At 37.8% G+C, this 23,297-nt stretch overlaps 1 pseudogene; it reads left to right on the top strand.

Annotated features, from left to right (window-relative positions):
- Nucleotides 1-206: 206 nt before the first annotated feature.
- On the top strand, nucleotides 207-23,010 carry LOC142539429 (uncharacterized; annotated as a pseudogene).
- The last annotated feature ends 287 nt before the right edge of the window (nucleotides 23,011-23,297 follow it).

The following is a 23,297-nucleotide window of genomic DNA, read 5'->3' as shown; positions in this document are numbered from 1 at the left end:
ATCTTATTTTGGTCATATATGAAAAAATATTACTTTTTATGCTAATAATATTACTTTTTATTGTCAATATCGGTAATATTGACTCGTATCATAGACAAAGATTCGTGAGACCGTGCAGAAATGTCTCACAATTTTTTGCAAAAATGTAAATTGATTTATAATTTTTAAATTTTAGTTTATCAAAGAGTACGCGCGTTCCAGTGAAACTTGAGCTCCGACTCCGGACTTCTCTTCTTCCCCCCTCTGGGTTTATCCCAGAGAACCCTAGCTCCAGTCTCAATTGATCTAGGTGCAAAGTTCTAAAATCTACTAATTCATTGGAATATGACGAAGATTTACGGTATGGGGGTGTACGATTTCCGGCGGCACCGGGTGGCGGAGTACCCAGAGTCTGTGGACGCCTCGCAGCCGCACGAGTCCGACAAGGGACCCAACTTGTCTGGTTCCATTACTCTTAGTGAGATTCAAAGGGAGCGTTTAACCTAAATAGCGGCTGCCAATTGGGCGGTAAACGCGGACTCAGACCTCAAGAAGCCCTTCAGCGAAGAGCTTGTCAAAGAAATTTACTATTCTGAGTTAACCGTCAAAGGTAATTTGACACGGTACAGTTCATGTGCGGTTTATTGCTGGCTGTTTCTCATGCAGAGGCGTCAATACGCCGAGTGTTGTTGGTTCTGATTGTTTGGTTAGCTTGTTGTTTTTGGAATGTGAATTTATCTTTATTCTGCCTTTTGTGACAAATTATGTCGCAGCATAAAAAACCGACCTGCATTGTATCAACGAAGATTATTTTTTTGGATAACAAAATTTACCTTTTGTAAGAGGGAGCCAAACTAGTATATCATTATAATTATTTTAGATTAAGTTAAGCAATAACTAATTGCAAGACACGGAAATTCTTAGAGCAAATACTATTGAGGAGAACCGCTAGAAAGTGTGTTTTACTTAATTTGGTTGTTTTTCAGTTTAAATGAAAAATGAACTGGGTAAAAGGAAGTGTCAAGTGGACCCTACTTGCACAAAGTGTTGGCTGAGCGAGCACTTGCAATTACCAGTGTTGCACAAAATCTTTTTTCTTTAAAAGTTTGATTTCCTATTCTTTTGTTTGCATTTTCAAACATATTTTGTAGCCTTTTAAAAGAATTATTGTTCCATATTTTGTTTATCTTGAAATGACATATTTCCCAGAGCCCAAAATGTAGGCCTCTGTGTGCGTTGAACTTCTAACATATTTCACTGGGCCCTGGGGTAGTGTTGTGTGGCTTGTGCCGTTTTTATGAATGTTTTAACTTTTAAATACAATATTATCATTTTCTTGCAATCAGATACTCATGCCTGTGCATTGACTAGCCATATATACTGTGTTATATTATTACTATAACATTAAATCATTTTTGAACGTAGGAGGTAGAAAGCCGGTACCATTGCAGAGAGTTATGATATTAGAAGTCAGTCAATACTTGGAGAATTATCTGTGGCCAAACTTTGATCCTGAGACTGCCTCTTTTGAGCATGTGATGTCAATGATACTTATGGTTAATGAGAAGGTACATATTTAAGTGTTTTTTTGTTGATACATCTTCTTGGTTAACCATTTGTACAACCACTGAACATTTTTTGCAGACACATGTCCTGGATGTAAAGCAATTTTTTCACTACGAGTTGTGTTTACACGATTCCTTTTTAATAAAGTGTTAAATAGTATTTTTGCTAGCAGTACATACTCGATTAATATCCGTAGTGAGATGGAAGTTAAGTTTGCTAACGGGGAATACAGGAATTAAATTTTAAAGTATGTGGCATTTCCGGTAGAAAGAAGGGATGCAAAGCGTATTAGCAAGGCACTAGTCCATCCATAATCACGAAATAGGCGGTGTTTTGGCTGAACTGCAAGTATTGGTATAATGTATTCACCTGTGCCAGAGACTTTTCTTTCCTTCCTTTGGGAGCAGGGAATGGGTCTCGAATAAGGTTCTGTTTGCCTGCGAGATTGTAAATTCATTTGTGGCATATCCCTATTAACTCTGACCTGCATTAGGCCAAGCTGAGATTCTTAGGTAGGTAAGAAGGAAAATATGCCCTGTCTGTGATCCTTGGTTAGGTAGGACTTGAACATTTTACATGCTTTAAACTTGCAGTTTCGAGAAAATATGGCTGCTTGGATATGCTTTTATAATAGGAAGGAAATGTTTAAAGCATTCATTGAGAGGGTACTTCGCTTGAAAGAGGTATGCTGCACTCATAACTTAAAAATGTTTTATTTTCCTGATTTTTCATTCACTATACCAATATTTTCAGTGTGATATTATGTTGACTGATCTTTTTTTTACTACTGAATCTAATTCCTTCAATATTTTATACCACGAAGCCTGAAGGTGCTGTGAATCGACTTGCTAGATATAATCTCTAGACTCTGTGATTTTTGCAAATGATGCACCAACTAGGGAAAGCATTGGAGAAGGTCTTTTCTGCTTGAGAATAAATTTTTATTCAGTGAGTCTATTAGGCAATAAAGTCCTACAAAGCACTTGTATCTTAGTTGGAATAATGATTTTTGAAATGAGAGGTGGGAGTAGGGGTGGGATCTGGTAGGGACCCGTCCTGTAATCCTTTTATCCAATTCCCGTATCGATAAGAATCGGGAGCCTTTTTCCTCCCTATCCCTTACCGGACACATGTCGGGACCTGAATATTCGGGATTTCTTCAGGCAGAGAGATGATATCCCGATAATTTTCATTTTCAAAGTTTTGTTCAAAATACCTAAAAAAATTGTTTTAATTTTTTTTAAAAAAAACTATTTAGAAACTTGTGTCCAAAGAAAAAGCAATAATCAATTAGAAACATATAAGATTGAAATGTTATGGATAATGCTTCAAGAATTTCTTTAGGAAAATATTTTTTATAATATTTTTTTAAAAAAAACTATTTAGAAACTTATATTTCTAAAGAAAAACAAAACCTTCAACTAGAAACATAAAAGTGCATAACATGATCATTATATATGTTCATGATTAAATTTGATGATCATAAAATTCTAAGTATTGTACGCAATAACTAAGATCAGTCAAATTCGTCACTAAATTTGTTGTTCATGCACAACCCAATTTCACATCAAAAGTTGATTAACATATAATGCGTTGTTGAAGCTACATTGGTAGATACGATAACTTGGTAATTGTGTTGTTGAAGCTGGATTCTTAGATACGATAACTTGGTGATTGTGTTGTTGAAGCTGCATTTTTTATAAGCTTTTCTTATCTTCTGTTTGTATCTTTTCTTCTGGAAAATGTAGTTCCTGTTTGGAACTGCCAGCATTTTCTTAACCGACTCTTTTTCATGATTTTTTAGTTGCCAACTCTGGTATCTGCTTCCTTTTCTTTTACTTTTATGTGTTTATGAGTCATTGCGGCCATTGTACTGTAGCTGTGCGCTTCTTAATCCACTAAATTTGGTATGTGGGCAAAGAGGCAGTCATTGTAAATGCGTTTCTTAATATAAATCTGAACCTGCAGTGAATTTCTTTCTGGATTAGGGGAAAAAATATTTATAATATGCTGATGTATGCTTGCAGGGAAGAGTTCTAACTGTCGCGGAGAAGACAAATTATCTACTTTTTATGATAAATGCCTTTCAGGTATGTGTTCTTTGATTTTTCCTTTCAAATATCTACATTGCAATTCACTTCCTTTTTTTCTGAACCTGATTTCGTGCTAATAAGTGAAGTCCTGTTTGAAATAACTTCATCTCTAATTGTTTCCCATAACTAATTTTAGTTTGATTCTTAAAATTTGTATGTTTTAGTAAATATGCTGTGTCAAAATTTATGGTGATTTTTCTATTCGAATTTGTGGCTAAGCATTATGAATTGTTTATTTAGTCACTTTAAAGGGGGCTGTCTTTTCTTATTTTCTTTTGATCTATTGCCATTAGATACCCTACTATGCTTTAAACTACATGTTCACCATCTTGACTATAGACATATTTTAAGCATCTAAACAATTCTCATGTTGCTGTGTCTTCTGTTGACCCCAAGAGATGTGTGTAATACTTGATATTTATTTTTGACCACGATATTACTGGGTATTGCATGCAGAATTTCTGGAAATCATTCATTATGTTTGTTTTCATTTCCTTGAACTATCTCCCCCTAAATGGAGAACACGCATTATCATGTGTTTTATTTCCTTTCCTCAAATTAAATTCCTCCTTTTTACATCACTAAAATATCATTACTTTTAACTTAATTTTTCATTATTTCGGAGAAACATGCTATTATTATATTATAGTACACTCTAAAATATATAATGATCAAATTTTAAAACTATGCCTGACATCATTCGATATTTATAGTAATAATTTAATTTCCCAAAAACAAAACCAAACTTACATTTTATTTCCCGAAAGATAAAACTCCGAAAACAAATCTAAACATTGTGATTGTATTTCTTTTAAAATGAAAATAATTCTAATGCTTGCTGTTTTCTGTTTCTTATCATTGATAGAGTCTTGAAGATGAAATTGTAAGCGAAAAGATTATGAGATTAGCGAGTCTTGAGTGCTGGCATAGCCTTTCATATGGCCGTTTTCAGGTATGCTTCATTAATATTGTTTTGATTTACTTGGAGAAAGGGGTCACGTGACACACAAGATTTTATATTAACTAATTTGATAAATTCAGTGATATTTTATAATTTTATCATGTGTTCTGGTTGTCTGTGTTTCAATGGGCAATAGATGGAACTTTGTCTTAATGAATCTTTAATCAAGAAATGGAGAAGAATTGCGAAGCGGGCAAAGGATGCAGCTAAACGAGGGGAACCTTTTGATCCCACAACAATGGTAGAAGCAAGATTCTTGCGTAACCTCATTGAGGAGTTTCTAGAAGTACGCTTCTGCTCAGTATCTTTTGTAATCTTCGATTGAATATTCAAAATACCGAGTAATGCAATTGTCTCATCTGTCAACTTGATTGCCAGGTGCTTGATTCTGAGGTTTTTCCTACTAAACAGCAAAATGATAAGGATAACGACCTGGTTGATATAACTGGGATGAATGAAGGGGATGGCGCCAGTATTTTATATTGTGAGAGGTTTATGGAGTTTCTTATTGATCTGTTGAGCCAACTACCAACTAGGAGGTGCGATTTTACAGTGGAATGTTTCTATCATGTAAGTTTCCCCATTTATTAAGCTTGATATAAATGATTGCCGTGACTTAAATTAATAGCCACAACTAATTTTTCCAGTTGGATCGGATGAGTGGGCTAAACAAATAATTTGTTTTCAGGACTCCACGTCATTTGCAAAAGAGAATGTAAAAAAAGAATGAATCATTATTTTATTTATGCATCTGCACTTAGGGTAGACCCTAGTACGCAAATGAATAAAAACCTTGGTACACTCATCGGTCAATTTCAGAATACATTCAATTGCTAGATCGGGTCATGTGAAGTGAAAAAATGGTGTATGGAAGATCTTTGCTACTCATCCCAAGCATGTTTTTTCCGAATCCTATACTAGCTAAGAAATGACAACTGTTAGAGACTAAAACTATTAAATATCACCACCGTGTGGACAACTAATTTTTGTGGCGATGAATGGGTTAGTTTTCTTGGGGTGCGTTTCTAATGTTTCCTATTCTATTTTTATCAACAGAAGGCCACGGGGTAAAATTAAAGGGGAGAGAGGACTCGGACAAGGGAATCCCCTATCACCATTCCTTTTTAATTTAGTAGTTGATGGGTTGGGAAGGATGGTTGATAAGGCTAAGGAAGATAACAACGTCAGAGGGCTCGAGGTAGGTAGACAAAAAGTACAAATTTCTCACTTGCAATTTGCGGATGACACATTATTTTTTGCACAATCAAAGCTGCATCTGTTGGAAATAGTGGAACTACTAAAGAGGTTCGGCATACTCTCGGGTCTTAAGATTAATTTGGATAAAAGTACGGTGGTGGGCTTGAATATGTCTGACGAGGATACCAATGGAATGGCACTAACCATTGGGTGCAATAGAGGCAACTTTCCGATTAAATATTTAGGGGTTCCCTTGGGAGGAAACCCTATGACTATGGAGTTCTAGGAACCGTTGTTATCCAAAATGGCAAAAAAATTAACAAGCTGGAAAAAATCATTTTTATCGAGGGGGGTCGGCTAACGTTGATCAAGGCTGTTTTGAGTGCCATGCCATCTTACTTTATGTCCATCTTCAAAGTGCCGATTAAGGTGGGGATAATAATGGAAAAATTGATGAGGAACTTCTTTTGGGATTTGGCCGACGGAGAAAAGCATTGTCATGTAGTAGGATTGGGATCAAGTGTGCAAACCTAAGGACAGAGGGAGTCTGGGATTGGGAAACATCCGTTTAAGAAATAAAGCGCTTCTTGGAAAATGGTGGTGGAGAGGTTCAGTGGATAGGGAGAATATGTGGAAGAAAGTGATTACTATCATTTATGGTACTCAAGATAACGGCTGGGATATGGGGTTGGCTGGGAATACGACCTTCAGAAGTCCGTGGAAATGTATTTCTCGATCGTACCCGGCTTTTCATCAGTTGGTTAGGGGGGTGCTTAAAGAGGGTAATATCATTCGGTTTTGGGAGGATGAGTGGGTAGGGGGGTCCCGTTCAAAGATCGTTTTCCTTTAATATTTCAGATTTGCACTTTAACTAACAAACCAATCATAAGCTTTGTTGATGTAGTCAATAGCAGCGAAAACTTTCTTATCCAATGAGATGTCTGGTTTAAAAGGAATTTTAATGAGAGAGAAGAAAGTGAGTCCACAGATCTTTTACGGGTCCTACAGGACGTTCGATTGCAGTGGGGTGTAGACAATTTTAGAAGTTGGTTGGGGGACTCTTCAGGGTTGTTTTCTGTTAAATCTTTTTATAATTCATTCTTTCCCACACCTATTTCTAATCCATTCACATATTGTTACAATATCTGGAAAATACCTGTCCCACCGAAGGTTCAAGTGTTTTCGTGGATTGTGGCTTTGGAGAAGTTACAAACTTGCGATTCGGTGCTAAGAAGATGGCCGGCTTGTGTATTAAGTCCACAATGGTGTTGTTTGTGCCGCATGAATGAGGAAAGTCAGGATCATTTATTACTTCATTGTTCCTTTTCATCACACATTTGGATAAAGGCTTTGAAAGAGTTGGACTTGGTATGGGCTTTCCCGGATAAGGCAAAGGAGCTGTTTATTATGGAACCGAGTTTGCATACAGGGAGGAAACATATGAGGTTCTGATTTATCATTGTATATTCTGGTCCATTTGGTTGGAAATGAATAAAAGAATATTTGAAGAGAAGTCGAAGTCAGTCGACGAAGTCTGGGATATAATAAAATTCAGGGTTGCGAGTTGGTCGACGATTCAGCCGGAGTATCAGCATCTTTGTATCTCAGATTTGTCTTGGGATTGGAATTTTGTTTTGTCATGATTGTGGTGTTGTAGTTTGGTTTTATTTACTTTAACTACAGCGGATTACTTATCCGCTAATTGTAATCTTTTATTATCAATTAATATAATATGTTTCCTATAAAAAAAAGTTGTTTTGATCTAAGATCCTTTAGTTGCATGGGAATAGGAGAACAACTACTATAGTCTTAGTTATTTATGAGATACATTGCAGTGGAAATTGAGTGTCATTCCTTTGTGATTTTACTCTGATGAGTTTTATTAGTTTTTAGCTTCATCAATATTCCCATGAATGTATTGATGTGTGTCGCAGGTTAATTTAACTAGTCTAGTGTGTTGTTATGTTTATATTGGGAATGATGTTTAATATATGTCAAAAGTAGGTGTGATATCTGGTTTAAGTTCTCCTTATGGCTCTTGTAGGATCGATGTGGGATATGATCAACAAATGATATCAGATCTGTTATTTTGCTTTGTTTACATTTTTATGCGTTTGGTACACATTAAAGGTTAAAAAAACAATATTTGTTAATTAGCAATCTCACGCAAACTGTATCTTTTCAACCATCTAAATTAAGCTTTCTTGCGGGTTAATTGGCGGGAACTTGGCTTTTATCAACTAATTTTTTATTGCCTATAATCAAGCTGCGCAAATAAATATTCCATTGTGGTCATACATTGAGCTTGGATAGTCCGGAACTTAGAGCCTAATAGATACCCATCATTTTGTACTCCCTTGAAATTGTTTTTCTCTTTACTTGATGAATGGCTAGCCCATGAGAAACTGCTGGATGTCTTAACTGGTTGAGTGGCCTCGATGTTACATTGATTGCTTACATTTGGAATGCTCTTCAATATCACGTGATTTTCAAAGTGAGGTGTGTCTATTTACTTGGCGTTTCCATTATCCTGTTTTATTCTATTTCTTTTTGTATGCTCAGATTAGTCAGGGCACTTGTTGCTGACGTTGCCGTTGTCTCCAAATGCCACTTGAGTACTTTGTATAAACATGAACAATGTAAGCTCTTTGGGCAATTGGTTGACTTACTACAGTACTATGAAGGTTTTGAGATTGATGATCAAAAAGGTAGACAAATGACTGACGATGAAGTCCTTCAAGCTCATTATAAGCGCCTTCAGGCTTTTCAAGCTCTTGCATTTAAAAAGATTCGAAAGGTATGAATGCATACTATGTGAATGGAAGGAATTATTGTAATTTTTTCTGTTGCCAAATGACAGAAGAACAAGAGGGAGGTGGAACATACAAACTGTTTGAAAGCAATTGTCTTGTAGGAAGAGCGGTTGAAACGTTATTTTGGTGCTGCTCTATGATATAAAAAAATTTGAGTTTCACCATTACCAGCAGTTATAGTTTTTGGTATTTAACAAGTGTTTGATCCTACGATTAGTGATAATAACGGTCATATGTTCAATTTCCATTAGTTATAGGCATGTACAATTATTGGGAAGGATCCTTTTTTTTGCTTAAATTTCACATCTTTATATTTTGTAAGTGTGTTTTGATGATAAATCGAAAACCTATTCAAAATGCTCTCTCCCTCCTCTGATTTTCGCCCCATCGTTCTCGCCCTTTACCCAATCATCAACCATCGTTCTTTCAACACCGAAGGTCGAACCTGAAAATCCGGCCGTCTCCGACTGCCGATCGCCGGAAATAGTCTTTCAACTTCAACAGAATCGTCTTCTCGTTATAGTCATCTGCTGATATTTTGTCCAGGTAGTTTCGAAAGATGTCTCATAGGAATCGTAAGTACTGTTCTTCCGCAACTTGGGGTGCTGGGTCAGCAAATCGTGATCTAGTTATTAAAGTAGAACACAAAATCTTCTCGATGAGACGAGGGAACAGAGGAGACTCGATTTGGTGGTCCGAACGTACCAGGAACTCGTGTTACATGATGGATTTTGATTCAAAGGAAGCCCATTGGATTCAACTTAGATTCTTAGACGCAGTTAACTCTTCTCAGTTAGAGTCGCCGTTCTTTAGACTTAGAGGTCGGAATGCGGTGTTCACGGTTCAGATTTTCTCTAACAAGCGAGGTAGGTTTCTGGAACTTTCTAAATTTAGTCACCAAGGAAAGAAGCAAACTACCATTGTGCCCAGTGGTATCAAGTCTGTGGGTTGGAGTAATTTAGCTAAGGCGTTGGGCATGATGAGGTCAGGGTATAACCAGAGCGGCAATTCTATGGATGACCGTGGGCCCATTACTAGAAAGCTCATTAAGGATAAGTACAGAGACAAAATGGCACATCGGGAGAACATCCGCGAGAGGAAAATCTCAAATGTTGTTGGAGGCAACCTAAACTCGAATAGGAAGTGGGAAGAGGCTCTTATAATCTCCAAAAGCAAGATCACCACTCCTTGGTTAGACATTCAAGAGGTTCTTGGGAAATCATCGAATAAGTCAGTAATTCTATTCCCGTTTGATGCAAACAGAGCAGTTTGGTGGCCTTCTAACGCAGATGAATTCTCCTTTTATCTGAGTCTTAAGAGAGGCTTTTTCGATAAGGGGATTATGCTGGATTTCAAGGGATGGAAACAAGATATCAACTCGGCTGTTATTAGAGAGAAATGTTGCAACAGTTGGATTTCCATCTCTACGGGCTACCATGGAACCTCTGGGGTGTGGATACTTTTAAAATTATAGGGGATTTCTGTGGAGGGTTGATGGATATCAGTGGGGAAACTCTTTCACTTAGTGAGCTTGAGGCAGCTAGAATTAAGGTAAAAGGCACCGAGAGAGGATTCATTAATAGCAGGATGCATATTCCAATCCAAGGAGAGCTACGAGAAATTAGTATACGGGTAGAAACTTTCGACCCTATTGCTTATCATCAATATGATAAGTGTACGTATGCTCAAGTGGCGGTGAATGGCAAGATAACATTGGCGGGCTGGGGTAACAACAACATTCTCAGGTTGCAATCTCTTGAGGTGGGAAGCAGAGGAGGAAAAAGTCTAGAAAATCAAGAAAAGTCATGTGCTAATGATCAGACAGTGGACATTGTTTCCGAGAAGACGAACCCTGATCCGATCATCAACTCAAAGAACAAGGCAGATAGGTCAGCTACTTTGAGTAGGGAGCTACTTAATCTTTCACCCAATAACAAGGAAGAAAGGACGGCTCCTTTGATCAGGGAGTCACATCATCTATCACCCAAGACCAAGGGTCCAGATCGTGCCTCCACTGCAGATAATAAGGTGATCAAAATCCTTTCAAGAGTTGTTCCTAAAGAATTAACTGATTTTCAGCAATCCCAGATCAACACATTGACCGAGACGCCAAGGAAGGGTCTGGACAACGAGGAGGGCGTTGTAAACTCTAAAATTTCAGTGCCGAAGTTTGGGAAAACTTATTACCGCAGATATAAGAGAGAAGAGGATGTGATTAATTACAAATCACGTGGTCAGGAGATTGATGACCAAGTTTTTAATAGCCCGAGGAAAAATTTTTGTGACTTGATGGGCACAGAAGGAATTGATGATGAAGGCTCACTGGATAATCAGTTGGAAGAAGAGTTGTTATATTCGGATACGGATTCTCATATTTCTTTAAGATCAGAGAGTTCTGATAAATTGGAAGAAGATTTTGAGGACTTGGCAGAAATGTTTTCTCCATCGAAAAAACTAATTGATTCCAATAAGTTACAAGAAACTGTAATTACCAGATCTAACGTGGGACATGTATTCTCTGGAATTCAATCATCTTTTTCCAATTACTCTTTTAAGATTCAGTGTCTTCTTCCCGCGTCATTTTCTTCTTTGGGGCTGTCTAGAAGTTTTTTAAGAGGGGGGGGGTCTTACGATCGATGAAAAGCCGGGTAACGAAAAAGTAATCCTTGTCATGGAATCGACAGGTTATAAGGGTAAGTTCGGGGGTGGTAATGAGGGGACACATTCAAGTGCAATTCGTGAGGTAAGGACTAAAAAGGGGAACTTGAGTAGAGAACTACAGAGGCTATATTGTGGTATCAACTATGAGCGAGGTTCTACTTCCAAGGGATTCAAAGTATCGTTATGAAAATACTATCATGGAACATACGAGGTGGAGGGGCAGCAAGTAGGAGAGAATTAATAAAGAGTGTAATACGAACAGAGAAACCGGAGGTTGTTGTATTACTGGAAACAAAAAGAGATCGGGTGGACAGGCAATTTATAGCTAGCATTTGGAAATCGAGATTTGTGGATTGGGTATGCTTACCGTCAGTGGGAAGATCGGGGGGCATTCTGGTTTTGTGGGATCCTAGGGCTGTGGTAGTGGGTGGTAATTTGATAGGTGAATTCTCGGTCTCGATCGAAATTTGTGCAAGTGAGGAAATTAAATGGTGGTTCTCCGCGATTTACGGTCCAGTTAATCCGAGGGAAAGAGAAAATTTCTGGGATGAAATAGCGGGTTTGCACTCGATTTGTGGTGATAAGTGGTGTTTAGGAGGAGACTTCAATGTGGTTAGGAATACGAGTGAAAAATTTAATAGCCTTTCCAGAACTACGAGTATGAGATGCTTCGATAGATTGATTGAGGAACTACATCTAATCGATCCACCACTCCTGAATGCCAAGTACACATTGACCAACTTTAGGACACAACCGATTTGTTGTCGTCTTGACAGATTTCTAATAACTAAGGGATGGAAAGAAATTTTCAAGAATTACAGACAAAAAATACTGCCAAGAATCACTTCCGATCACAATCCGGTTTCTTTTGACACTAGTACTTTGCGCTGGGGACCGACACCTTTTAGGTTTGAAAATGCGTGGTTGACACATTCCAAGTTCAAAGAGATGGTCAGGGAATGGTGGAATGATGGAATATATCAAGGGTGGGAGGGGTATAAATTCATGTCAAAACTGAAAAGGATCAAAGCGGATGTATCTAAGTGGAACAAAGAGGTTTTTGGAGATGTGGGTTTTAAGATAAAGGAGCTGACCAGGGATATTCATAGGCTGGACGAATTAGAGGCGGCGGGTAGGTGGTCTGAGGCGTTGAAAGATGAAAGAAAAAATTTAAAAGTCGAGTTGGAAATGAACATGTTAAGAAGAACACAAATGCAATGTCAAAAAGGGAAACTCAAGTGGATGAGAGAAGGGGATCAAAACTCTAAATTCTTCCACTCTTTACTTAGTGACAGAAGGAACAAAGCACTGATTGACATTGTGGAATTGGAAGATGGCTCAAGAGTCATTGAAGACAGAATCATTGAAGATGAAATTCTGAATTTCTATCGCAGATTGTATATGACTGGAGCAGAGGGACAGCGAGAATTCGAATCTGAGTCCGAAGAATTAAGAGGTCTAGATTGGTGTGCAATAGATATCAGTCAATCACAAGAGTTGGAGGCACCTTTTTCGGAGGATGAGATCAAAAAGATGGTTTTTGAGAGTGATGGATGCAAGGCTCCGGGTCCAGATGGATTCACAATGGCTTTCTATCAACATAATTGGGACACGGTAAAAGATGATTTAATTAGAGTCTTTGCTGATTTTTTCAAAAGCGGAATTGTTAATGGTGTTACAAACGAGACTTATATTTGCCTTATTCCGAAAAAAAAAGAAGCGATGAGAGTAAAAGATTTCAGACCGATTAGCTTGATTACGAGCTTATATAAAATCTTATCTAAGGTTTTGACAAATAGATTGAAAAGGGTCATTAATTCCACAATCGCGGAGAACCAAAGTGCGTTCATTACGGGAAGACAAATATTGGACTGCTGCTTGATTGCTAATGAGGTGGTAGAATTTTATCGAAGAACAAAAAAGAGTGGATGGATGTTCAAAGTGGATTTGGAAAAGGCTTACGATTATGTTGACTGGAATTTTTTAGATTGGGTACTGATGAAGAAAGGCTTCGGAATCAGATGGAGGAAGTGGATATTGGGGTGTGTTTCCAGCGTCTCCTACTCGATTTTTATTAACGGAAGGCCAAGGGGTAAAATCAAAGGAGAGAGGGGGCTTAGACAAGGGGATCCACTTTCACCACTTCTTTTCAATTTAGTTGTAGATGTCTTGGGAAGAATGATCGACAAGGGAAAGGTGGATGAAAAAGTTAGAGGTTTCGAAGTAGGAAGACAGAAAGTTCAGATTTCTCACCTGCAATTTGCTGACGACACTTTATTTTTCGCAAAGTCTAAACAGAATCTGCTGGAAATTGTTGACATACTACAAAAATTCTGCATGCTCTCAGGTCTGAAGATCAACATGGATAAAAGTATGGTGGTAGGCTTATTCATGGATGATGTGGAAACAGACACAATGGCTACCACCATCGGTTGTAAGAAAGGTAACTTCCCACTGAAATATCTAGGTGTCCCATTGGGGGCAATCCTCTGAAGATGGAGTTCTGGGATCCAGTTATTTCGAATATGAAAAGGAGACTAGCAAATTGGAAAAAATCTTTTCTATCTAGGGGCGGGAGACTTACACTGATTAAGGTTGTATTGAGCGCTTTGCCTTCTTACTTTATGTCCATATTCAGAGTTCCGAATAAGGTGGGGAAATTAATGGAAAGATTGATGAGAAACTTCTTGTGGGATGGTCCGGATGGCGAGAAGCATTGTCATGTGGTGAATTGGGATCAGGTGTGCAAACGCTAGCCAGCGGGGGATTGGGAGTGGGAAATATTCGTCTAAGAAATAAAGCACTCCTCGGTAAGTGGTGGTGGAGAGGCTCAGTGGATAGGGAGACTATGTGGAAGAAAGTTATTACTGGGATTTATGGTACGCAAGATAATGGATGGGATTTGGGTCTAGCTGGAAATTCTACTTTCAAAAGTCCGTGGAAGGGTATTTCTAGATCGTTTCCCGCTTTTCATCGATTGGTTAAGGGAGTTCTTAAAGAGGGGAATTTTATCCGTTTTTGGGAGGATGGGGGTGGGTGGAGGGGTTCCTTTTTTTATTCGTTTTCCTTCTTTGTTTGTGATTTCAAGTCTTACTAACAAACCTATCTCATGTTTTGTTGAGAATGTCAGTAGGGAGGGGGTGAGTGTTCAACAATGGGACATACGATTCAGGAGGAATATGTATGAGGAAGAAGAGGCTCAATTCAGTGAGCTATTAGGGGTTTTAAACGATGTTCGGTTGGAAACGGGGGTAGACGATTATAGAATTTGGGTGGGAGATTCATCGGGGAGGTTTCGGTTAAATCGTTTTACAACTCTTTTTACTCTTCGAGTAATAATTCACCTTTCCCTTACTACTTGAATATCTGGAAAATACCTGTGCCGCCAAGGATTCAAGTATTCTCGTGGATTGTGGCGTTGGAGAAATTGCAGACTTTTGATGTGTTGCAAAGAAGATGGTCAACTAATGCGTTAAGTCCGCAATGGTGTAGTTTGTGCCGCAGTAATGAAGAGAGTCAAGATCATCTCCTCCTTCATTGTGCTTTCTCTACACAGATTTGGATCAAAGCTTTCAAGGAGCTGGATCTGGTGTGGGCTATACCAGATAAGGCTAAGGATATGTACACAGTAGAACCGAGCTTGCATAAAGGAAGGAAACATTTGAGATTTTGGTTCACCATCGTCCATTGCATTTTTTGGTCCATTTGGATGGAAAGGAATAAAGAATTTTCGAAGATAAGGAGGAGGTGGTTGAAGAACTATGGGACAAAGTCAAATTTAGAGTGGCATGTTGGGTGAAGATTTGGAAAGAATACAAACATCTGAGTGTCTCTCAAATTTACAGGGATTGGAATTTTGTTCTCGTTTAAGATGTGTTCAACTTGTTTTTAAGTTTCGTAGGAGTTTTATTCTAAATTAGCGGATGTCTTATCCGCCTATTGTACTAAATCCCTTTTCATCATTAATATTATATGTCTCTTATCAAAAAAAAATAAATCGAAAACCTCAATTCATGTAAATTGTTGTATCTTCTGGTCACCTAGTCCTCGAAACAAGTTAAAAATATCAATATTGTCAACCTTGATTTGAACATGAATGCTCATACAAAATAAAAAAACTCTCTTTTATTTTGAGTTTGAGAAGATATATATATATACATACATATCTCAATTTCTTTTTGTAGTTGCGAGAACTTGCATTGGCTAACATCGGTGCTATTGATAGGCGTGCGAACCTGGAGAAAAAGCTCTCAGTACTTTCTCCTGAAGAGCTATTTAGTTTGCGGTAAGGTTAGTGTGGTTGCCACTCATCTCTCATGTCACATACCACTAAGTAAAAGATTATCACTTTGTCTTATTTCGTACAATAATTGCTAAGCTATCATAAAACAGGTGGTAGTGTTGTTTATGTATTTAGATGCATTTTGATATAGAAATTGTTGCACCCGAGTGGTTTTTTAAACCATTTTTTAACAGAAATTGATGTTTGAAATTTGAATGAAAAAGGTGCTTCAAATTTGTTAACATAAATTGATGCTTCAAATTGTATGAGAAAGGTGCTTCAATTGCCAAGCTATCCCTTTATTTTTTTTTCATTTTATCACATCATTTTAAGTAGCCGTTTTCTGATTTTTTATTTTTTGTTTTTGAAACTGCAGCTCAAGTTGATATCTAAGGATGATCCATGGTCAGAAAGAGTTGACTTCTTGATAGAAGTCATGGTTTCATTCTTTGAGAAACAACGGTCTCAGCGAGAGGCAATAAATGCTCTCCCACTATATCCAAATGAGCAAGTAATGTGGGATGAAAGTCTTGTGCCAAGCATCGACTACTCTGGAGAAGGCTGTTTGGCACTTCCAAAGCTGAATTTACAGTTTTTAACTCTTCATGATTACCTTCTTAGAAATTTCAACCTCTTTCGCCTTGAATCAACCTATGAAATCCGTGAGGATATTCAAGAGGCTGTCCCACACCTTCTTGCATACATTAATTATGAAGGAGAAACTGCTTTTCGTGGTTGGTCAAGAATGGCTGTACCTATTAAAGAATTTAAGATAACCGAGGTTAAACAACCAAACATTGGGGAAGTTAAGCCATCGGCGGTTACAGCTAAAGTTACTTTCAGCATTTCCAGCTATAAAGCACAGATAAGATCAGAATGGAATGCGCTTAAGGAGCACGATGTTCTATTTTTACTGTCTATCCACCCTTCATTTGAGCCTCTAAGTGCTGAGGAAGCAGCCAAGGCATCTGTTTTGCAGAGGTTTGGTCTTCAGTGTGTACGTGGATGTGAAATTGTTGAAATACGTGATGAAGAGGGAACTCTCATGAATGATTTTACAGGGAGGATCAAGCGCCATGAGTGGAAGCCTCCTAAAGGAGAACTAAGAACTGTGACTATTGCACTGGATACAGCACAATATCATATGGATGTTTCTGATATGGCAGAAAAGGGTCTCGAAGATGTGTATGGCACTTTCAACATATTGATGAGGCAGGAAACCAAAAGAGAACAATTTCAAAGCAATTTTGGAATCAATAAGGGATCTTATGAATGAATCATGTATTGTTCCTGATTGGTTGCACGACATATTTTTGGGTTACGGAAATCCTTCAGCAGCGAAGTGGACTAATATGCCAGACCTCCTGGAAGTGGTGGATTTTAAAGACACCTTCCTTGATGCTGCTCATGTCAAAGATAGTTTTCCGAACTATCAGGTTTTTGTCTTGTACTCCCATTATTTGAAGTTCTGTAATCAATTATAGAAGTAATGATTCAATGAACTAGAATGCTCATCAGTACCTTTTTCACTTCTCGGTAATTGCTTTACAAATTCAGATGGTAGTATGAACATGCAACCTTCTCCACTCTTCCGTATTAAGTTTCCAAAAAATTTTAACGACGATCTTCATTCTCTTTCTGGCAACGAGATCGCCAAAGCATCTTCAACAGATTCTGCTGCTTCGGCAGATATTGATTCTGATAAAGAGAAGCTTCTAGTTGAGGCTTATATTCCTCCTGATCCAGGTCCATATCCCCAAGATCAACCGAAGCAGAATTCTGTACGGTTTACTCCCACACAGGTGCTTGGATACTTTCATTGATATGGTTTATTCCGTTAGTTGTTGATCTTGCCTCTTGTTATTCACATGTCCTAACCTCTATTTTTTATTTATGGTATTGTCGAACAATTTTGAAATTATTAAGTTGTGTGGTCGGTCTTTGACAAAGATGGACAGCTTTGGAGAAGTCTCCATGCTACTTTGAAGTTTACTGTTAACATGCATACATCTAAATCATTCATGCAGTACGAATTCAGTCATCGTCCATCATTTGCTTTTCCTTCTCTTTTTTGCTTACCGTGTTTACCTTGTAATTTGGAAACCTTTTGTTGGCTTTTGGTTCGTTCACTCTTTGTAAATAAAGCAAGTAAACCATGTTATGTGCTCATGCTGATTGTCTCCTTCCTTCTCATCCTTCCCCCAAAAAACAGAGAGAAAATGAAAAATATGAACAAATGAAGTGGATCGGTGAAAGTGAATCAACTTCCTTCTGAAGTTTTATATTACTTGAGTTTATGTTGACCTCGTTTAAACAAGGTTTATGGAGAAACTTTTGAAAGAGTGCCGTACTGTTCTTATCCAATGAGAACTTAATATGTAAGTCTTATGATTTTTGTCCTATTTTTCATGTTCAGTATTTATGTGTCTGTCTAGCATATTGTTCGACTTGTACCCATGTCGAAAGTTAGAGTTAAGACCTACAGCAGTATTGGTTACCGATATTTTCTACTTAAATATAGCATGATTTGGGAATTCACCGTTTATAAATATTATAATTTTAGCTTCCTAAGCTTCTGTAAGGACAGCAAGAGCTGATAGTTTCTGCATATCATACTGAAATGTAAGTTGGGTTTGATCATATTGTGTTGAAAATTGCTCATTGATACAGTTTATTAGATTGGCCGTCTATGTTGCATGGATACGGGTACGAGTATCGTATCGAATACGATACGGATACGGCGACACGTCAAATTTTGAAAATATTAGACACGATACGGCTAGGATACGACAATCATTAAAATATATATAAATATTATATATATTTATATTTATATAAATTTAGTATTGAAAAGTAAAAATTATAGAAATGGAATGAAAGAGACGGACAAATTTATTTATGGATTTAAAAGCCCATCCAAATTTATTTTAAATTATTTTTCTTTAGTCCCTAGAAATTTTAATTTTTTTAATTAACCCCTAAAACTTTTAAATATTTGCAATTTTGCCCAAACGTATCCGAAAAACGTATCCATGACGTGTCCTCGCCGTGTCCAAAACGTATCCGGCTGGTCAACCCTAAACAAAGTCAACGATACGGATTTTGTGGTATCCGACACGCGTATCCGCGTGTCGTATCCGTATCCGTATCCGATACTTAAAAAAAAAATTTTTTAAGGTATCCGTGCTACATAGTTGGCCGTAATTCACAGAATTGACCTTATGGGCTAGGTTTGTGCTGAATTCAAAACATTTTTTTACTGCTTACATTTCTCATGTAAAAATCTCGTGATTTTTCATGGCTAAAATTGACACTTCTAACTTTCATTAAATTCTCATTGTTTCTTTCGATGCGTTATCATGCAGATAGAGGCAATCATATCAGGAATTCAGCCTGGATTAAGTATGGTGGTTGGTCCACCTGGTACGGGAAAAACGGATACAGCTGTGCAAGTATTGAATGTACTTTATCATAATTGCCCTTCTCAGAGGACATTGATAATTACCCATTCAAATCAGGCGTTGAATGATCTTTTTGAAAAGATAATGGAGGTAAGAGATCCACTGAGTATCCTCTAGGCAATGATAAACTTTAGTTTATCAAATTCATTTTCAAAATCATTTTGGATGATATTTTTATTTATATTTGATTTTATGCTCTCATTGTGCTCATGGTTTTATAGGGATGTGCCTGCTCGATATCTACTTCGACTCGGTCAAGGTGAGCGAGAATTGGCAACTGATCTTGACTTCAGTCGCCAAGGCCGTGTGAATGCAATGCTAGTTCGGCGATTAGAACTGCTTAGTGAAGTGGAGCGCCTTGCAAGGTCTCTACAACTGCCTGAGGATGTCGCATATACATGTGAAACTGCTGGATACTTATGGGAACTATTTTTAGCTGCTTGTGTTGAGAATCAAGACAAGCCGTCGTGTGTTCAGGACCGATTTCCTTTTAAGGAGTTCTTCAACAATACTCCAAGGCCAATTTTCACGGGTCACTCCTTTGAGAAAGACATGCATGCAGCTAAAGGTTGCTTTCGGCACCTGCAAACTATGTTTCAAGAACTTGAAGAGTGTAGAGCATTCGAGTTGCTCAAGTCAACTGTTGATAGATCAAACCACCTGATGACCAAGCAGGCAAAAATAGTTGCAATGATTTGCACCCATGCGGCTCTTAAAAGGAAAGATTTTCTGCATCTGGGATTTAAATACGATAACTTGTTGATGGAAGAAAGTGCTCAAATCTTGGAGATTGAAACTTTTATTCCAATGTTGCTCCAAAGGCAGGAAGATGGCTATGCTAGGCTTAAACGCTGCATATTGATAGGTGACCATCACCAACTGCCCCCTGTTGTGAAAAATATGGCTTTCCAGAAGTACAGCCATATGGATCAGAGCCTGTTCACTAGATTCGTGCGTCTTGGAATTCCATATATCGAGCTCAATGCACAGGGCAGAGGTAGGCCAAGTTTGGCAAGACTTTACAATTGGAGATATAAAGACCTTGGTGATCTTCTGTTTGTGAGAGAGAATGCTATGTTCCATAGAGCAAATGCTGGATTCTGTTATGACTATCAGTTGGTGGATGTTCCTGATTACCATGGGAGGGGCGACTGGCGAGACTGCTCCATCACCTTGGTTCTATCAAAATGAAGGAGAGGCTGAATATATTGTAAGCGTGTATATGTACATGCGATTACTTGGGTATCCAGCCAACAAAATATCCATATTGACTACATACAATGGTCAAAAACTTTTAATTCGTGATGTTATCAACAGAAGATGTGTCCCATTTGACTTCATTGGTCCACCTTACAAGGTGAGTTATGTATCGTCTTGTACATTAGACTTGTGATTGCTAAAATGTCCAGAGTGCAGAATGTTGGATAATTTAGGATCCTAGTATGTAATGCATTTACATGTTCTTGCAATTCATGTGGTTATTTAATGACAGAACATGCCAGGTCACAAAGTAAAATCAGCGTGGTTATGACTTCTGAATGGACTTGAATTTTTTATGTATTAGAATGCAAACTATCTGCATTGGTTTATCTACCGAGGTAGAAGTCCTTGTACATAGTGCATATTTGTTATCTCTTAGCTATTTACCCTTTCTTGTTTTTGTTCCTTCTGCCTTCATTTTTATGTCAATTGTGATGTGAAGCTACTTGGTTGGTTTCTGGATAAGTTGAGGATTTATTTTAGTTGACTGATTTGTTATAGAAGTGGACAATATTTTATTAGAATAATTTATTTCATTGTTGTATCTGTTTAGAATATATCTGGACAATATTTTATTAAAATATGGACGATGTTTAGAAGTGGACTATATTTTAGAAGTGGACATTTTATTAAAATATTTAAATGTTGCACGCTCCTTTTCAATGCAAAATGTATCAGTCGACCCTGATTATGAATATATTCTAATTCTCAATAAATCACTGGAATTTAATATGGGATGGGGATTGTCTTTAAGCAGCAATCTGATGCTAAATTTAAACAATGCGGAGTCGCGGAGATTTAGCTGTATTAGCATTCAAACTGATGCATGACCGGGGTGGGGTCCTTTCCACTCTGCATTCTCTTCTGCACTTGGTTGTAATTTTTGTTGATTATCACTCCTGATAAAGTTTTATGCTCTAGGTAACCACTGTCGACAAGTTTCAAGGACAGCAAAATGATTTTATCTTGTTATCTCTTGTTCGTACTCGCTTTGTGGGCCACCTTTGTGATGTGAGAAGATTGGTTGTTGCAATGTCTCGCGCTCGATTGGGGCTTTATGTTTTCTGCTGGCGTTCGCTGTTTGAACAATGTTATGAATTACAACCTACATTTCAGCTTCTTCTTCAGAGGCCCGATCTTCTTGCATTAAACCTAAGTGAGGTTAATGAATTCACTGATCGTCACGTTGAAGAAACAGGTCCAGCCCAGCTTGTTAGTGGAATTGAAGAGATGGCCAACATTGTAAATTACAAGATACATCAGGTCTATCAGGTACTGTCCTCCTTACCTCTTACATTGTTTGGTGCCTTTTTTCCACATAGCATACATGTCATTTATTCTTTACTGGTAATATTGTAAGTTAGAAGTGTGATAAGCCACTTTTATCTATTGTTTGATGGTACGACTTACAGTAGGGAGTCCAAGAAGTAAAACTACTACAATCTGTGCGTGCTTTCTTTCCCCCCTTTTCACCTGGGTGGTCCTCACAAGTTCTTGCATGTGTGAACTTTTCAATCCTGGCACATACCCTGGTTATGACTGAACGCTTTTTTAGTTACCTCTGAGATAGAGCGTTCCGTGAGGAGTAACATGTGAACTGAATGAAGTATTCTGTGCACATTCTGTGCACTCCATACTCATTGCATCCCCATGCTGCAACAAACTCATGGCACAGTCACTCGAAACTTTGTCAATAATTTTTAAGAAGCAGTATTTCTATCTTTTTGATCAACCCCTTTTCTGATTTCACCAGGAACGATTAATGATTCACCAGTTAAATCAATTTCCTGCCAACCCAGAGCAAGGCTTTGTGGGCATTGATGCGCAAGAAGAAAATGGACTGCTGAATTCAGAAATCTCTATGGGTGCAGTGGATCTAGATACGCGTGGTTTGGCAAATGGGGCTAGCAAGGAAATTCTACCTGATGGCAACTCAAATGATGTATCAAGTCCAGAAACTTGTGCGAAACATGATGGGGATAAGCAATTACAGAAAGATTTAAATATAGAAGCTGATGTGGATATGCAAGAAAATGATATAAATGGAGTAGCACTTGAAAGCAATCTTGGTGAGAGCATGATGGATAAGTAGACAAACATCAATAAAGTCCTTGCCTAGGCTGATTTTCATAAAAGGATTCCAAATTCTTTCCTGATCTTACTTTTTGCATCAGTTAGTGCTATCTAGTCGAATCAATTTACGTTCAATCTGTTGCTAAAGGTGATCAATGGAACCACTCACTAGAATGGTGTGTTGTAAGATGCAAGAGGTTGTGCTACATCGGGAATTAATCATGCAAAAAGATTGGGTAGCAACCCGGGTCTCGTTTATTTTGATAAAGATGTTCTTGGGCTGTTGCTTGGAGGTATACTTAAGATAATTCTAGCTACAAACTACCAGAAAGATCAGAATGTGTCAACCTTCTGTCCTTGACTTGGAGCTGCTACTACATGCCATGAATGTTAATCTGGTCTGCATTGTCATTGGAGAATGGTCTAGGGGATGATATTATCGGCTTAACCACCACGTTCAAACGACCAGTCCTCTCGTCATTGTTTGTTGAGTTTTGAGCAAAATATCTTCTTTACTTATGCTTCATACGTATACTAACATAGACGCTTCTAATCTTAATTCGCCTCGAATTTATAGAAATGCTGTCATTGTATGAAACTCCAGATTTCCATTGTCATGGGATTATATTTAGAATCTATCAAAAGAGGAGCTAGTTTCACTCGACCCGGCAAGTTTTTCAAGTTTCACGCCCACCTTGTTCCATTTTATCCATTGGTTTACTTGGCTCCCTGAAATAGTTATCCTAATCGTCATTCGTAACCAGTGAAAGTTCACATGCATATGAGTTAATTTTGTTTAAATATCATAATTTGCACATATTTTATATCAACTTTCGAGGCAAAGTGTATTATGGAAAATAAAAGAACTTCAGCAGTTTAGTATACTAGTTTAATACAGATTTATAGCTACGTATCTATATTATATATTAATATCAGATACGAACAGTGCTT

Source organism: Primulina tabacum, chromosome 3 (genome assembly GCF_025594145.1).
Source record: "Primulina tabacum isolate GXHZ01 chromosome 3, ASM2559414v2, whole genome shotgun sequence".
NCBI lineage: Eukaryota > Viridiplantae > Streptophyta > Magnoliopsida > Lamiales > Gesneriaceae > Primulina > Primulina tabacum.
Note: the sequence above shows the minus strand (reverse complement) of the source record. Positions and strands in the feature narration are given on the sequence as shown.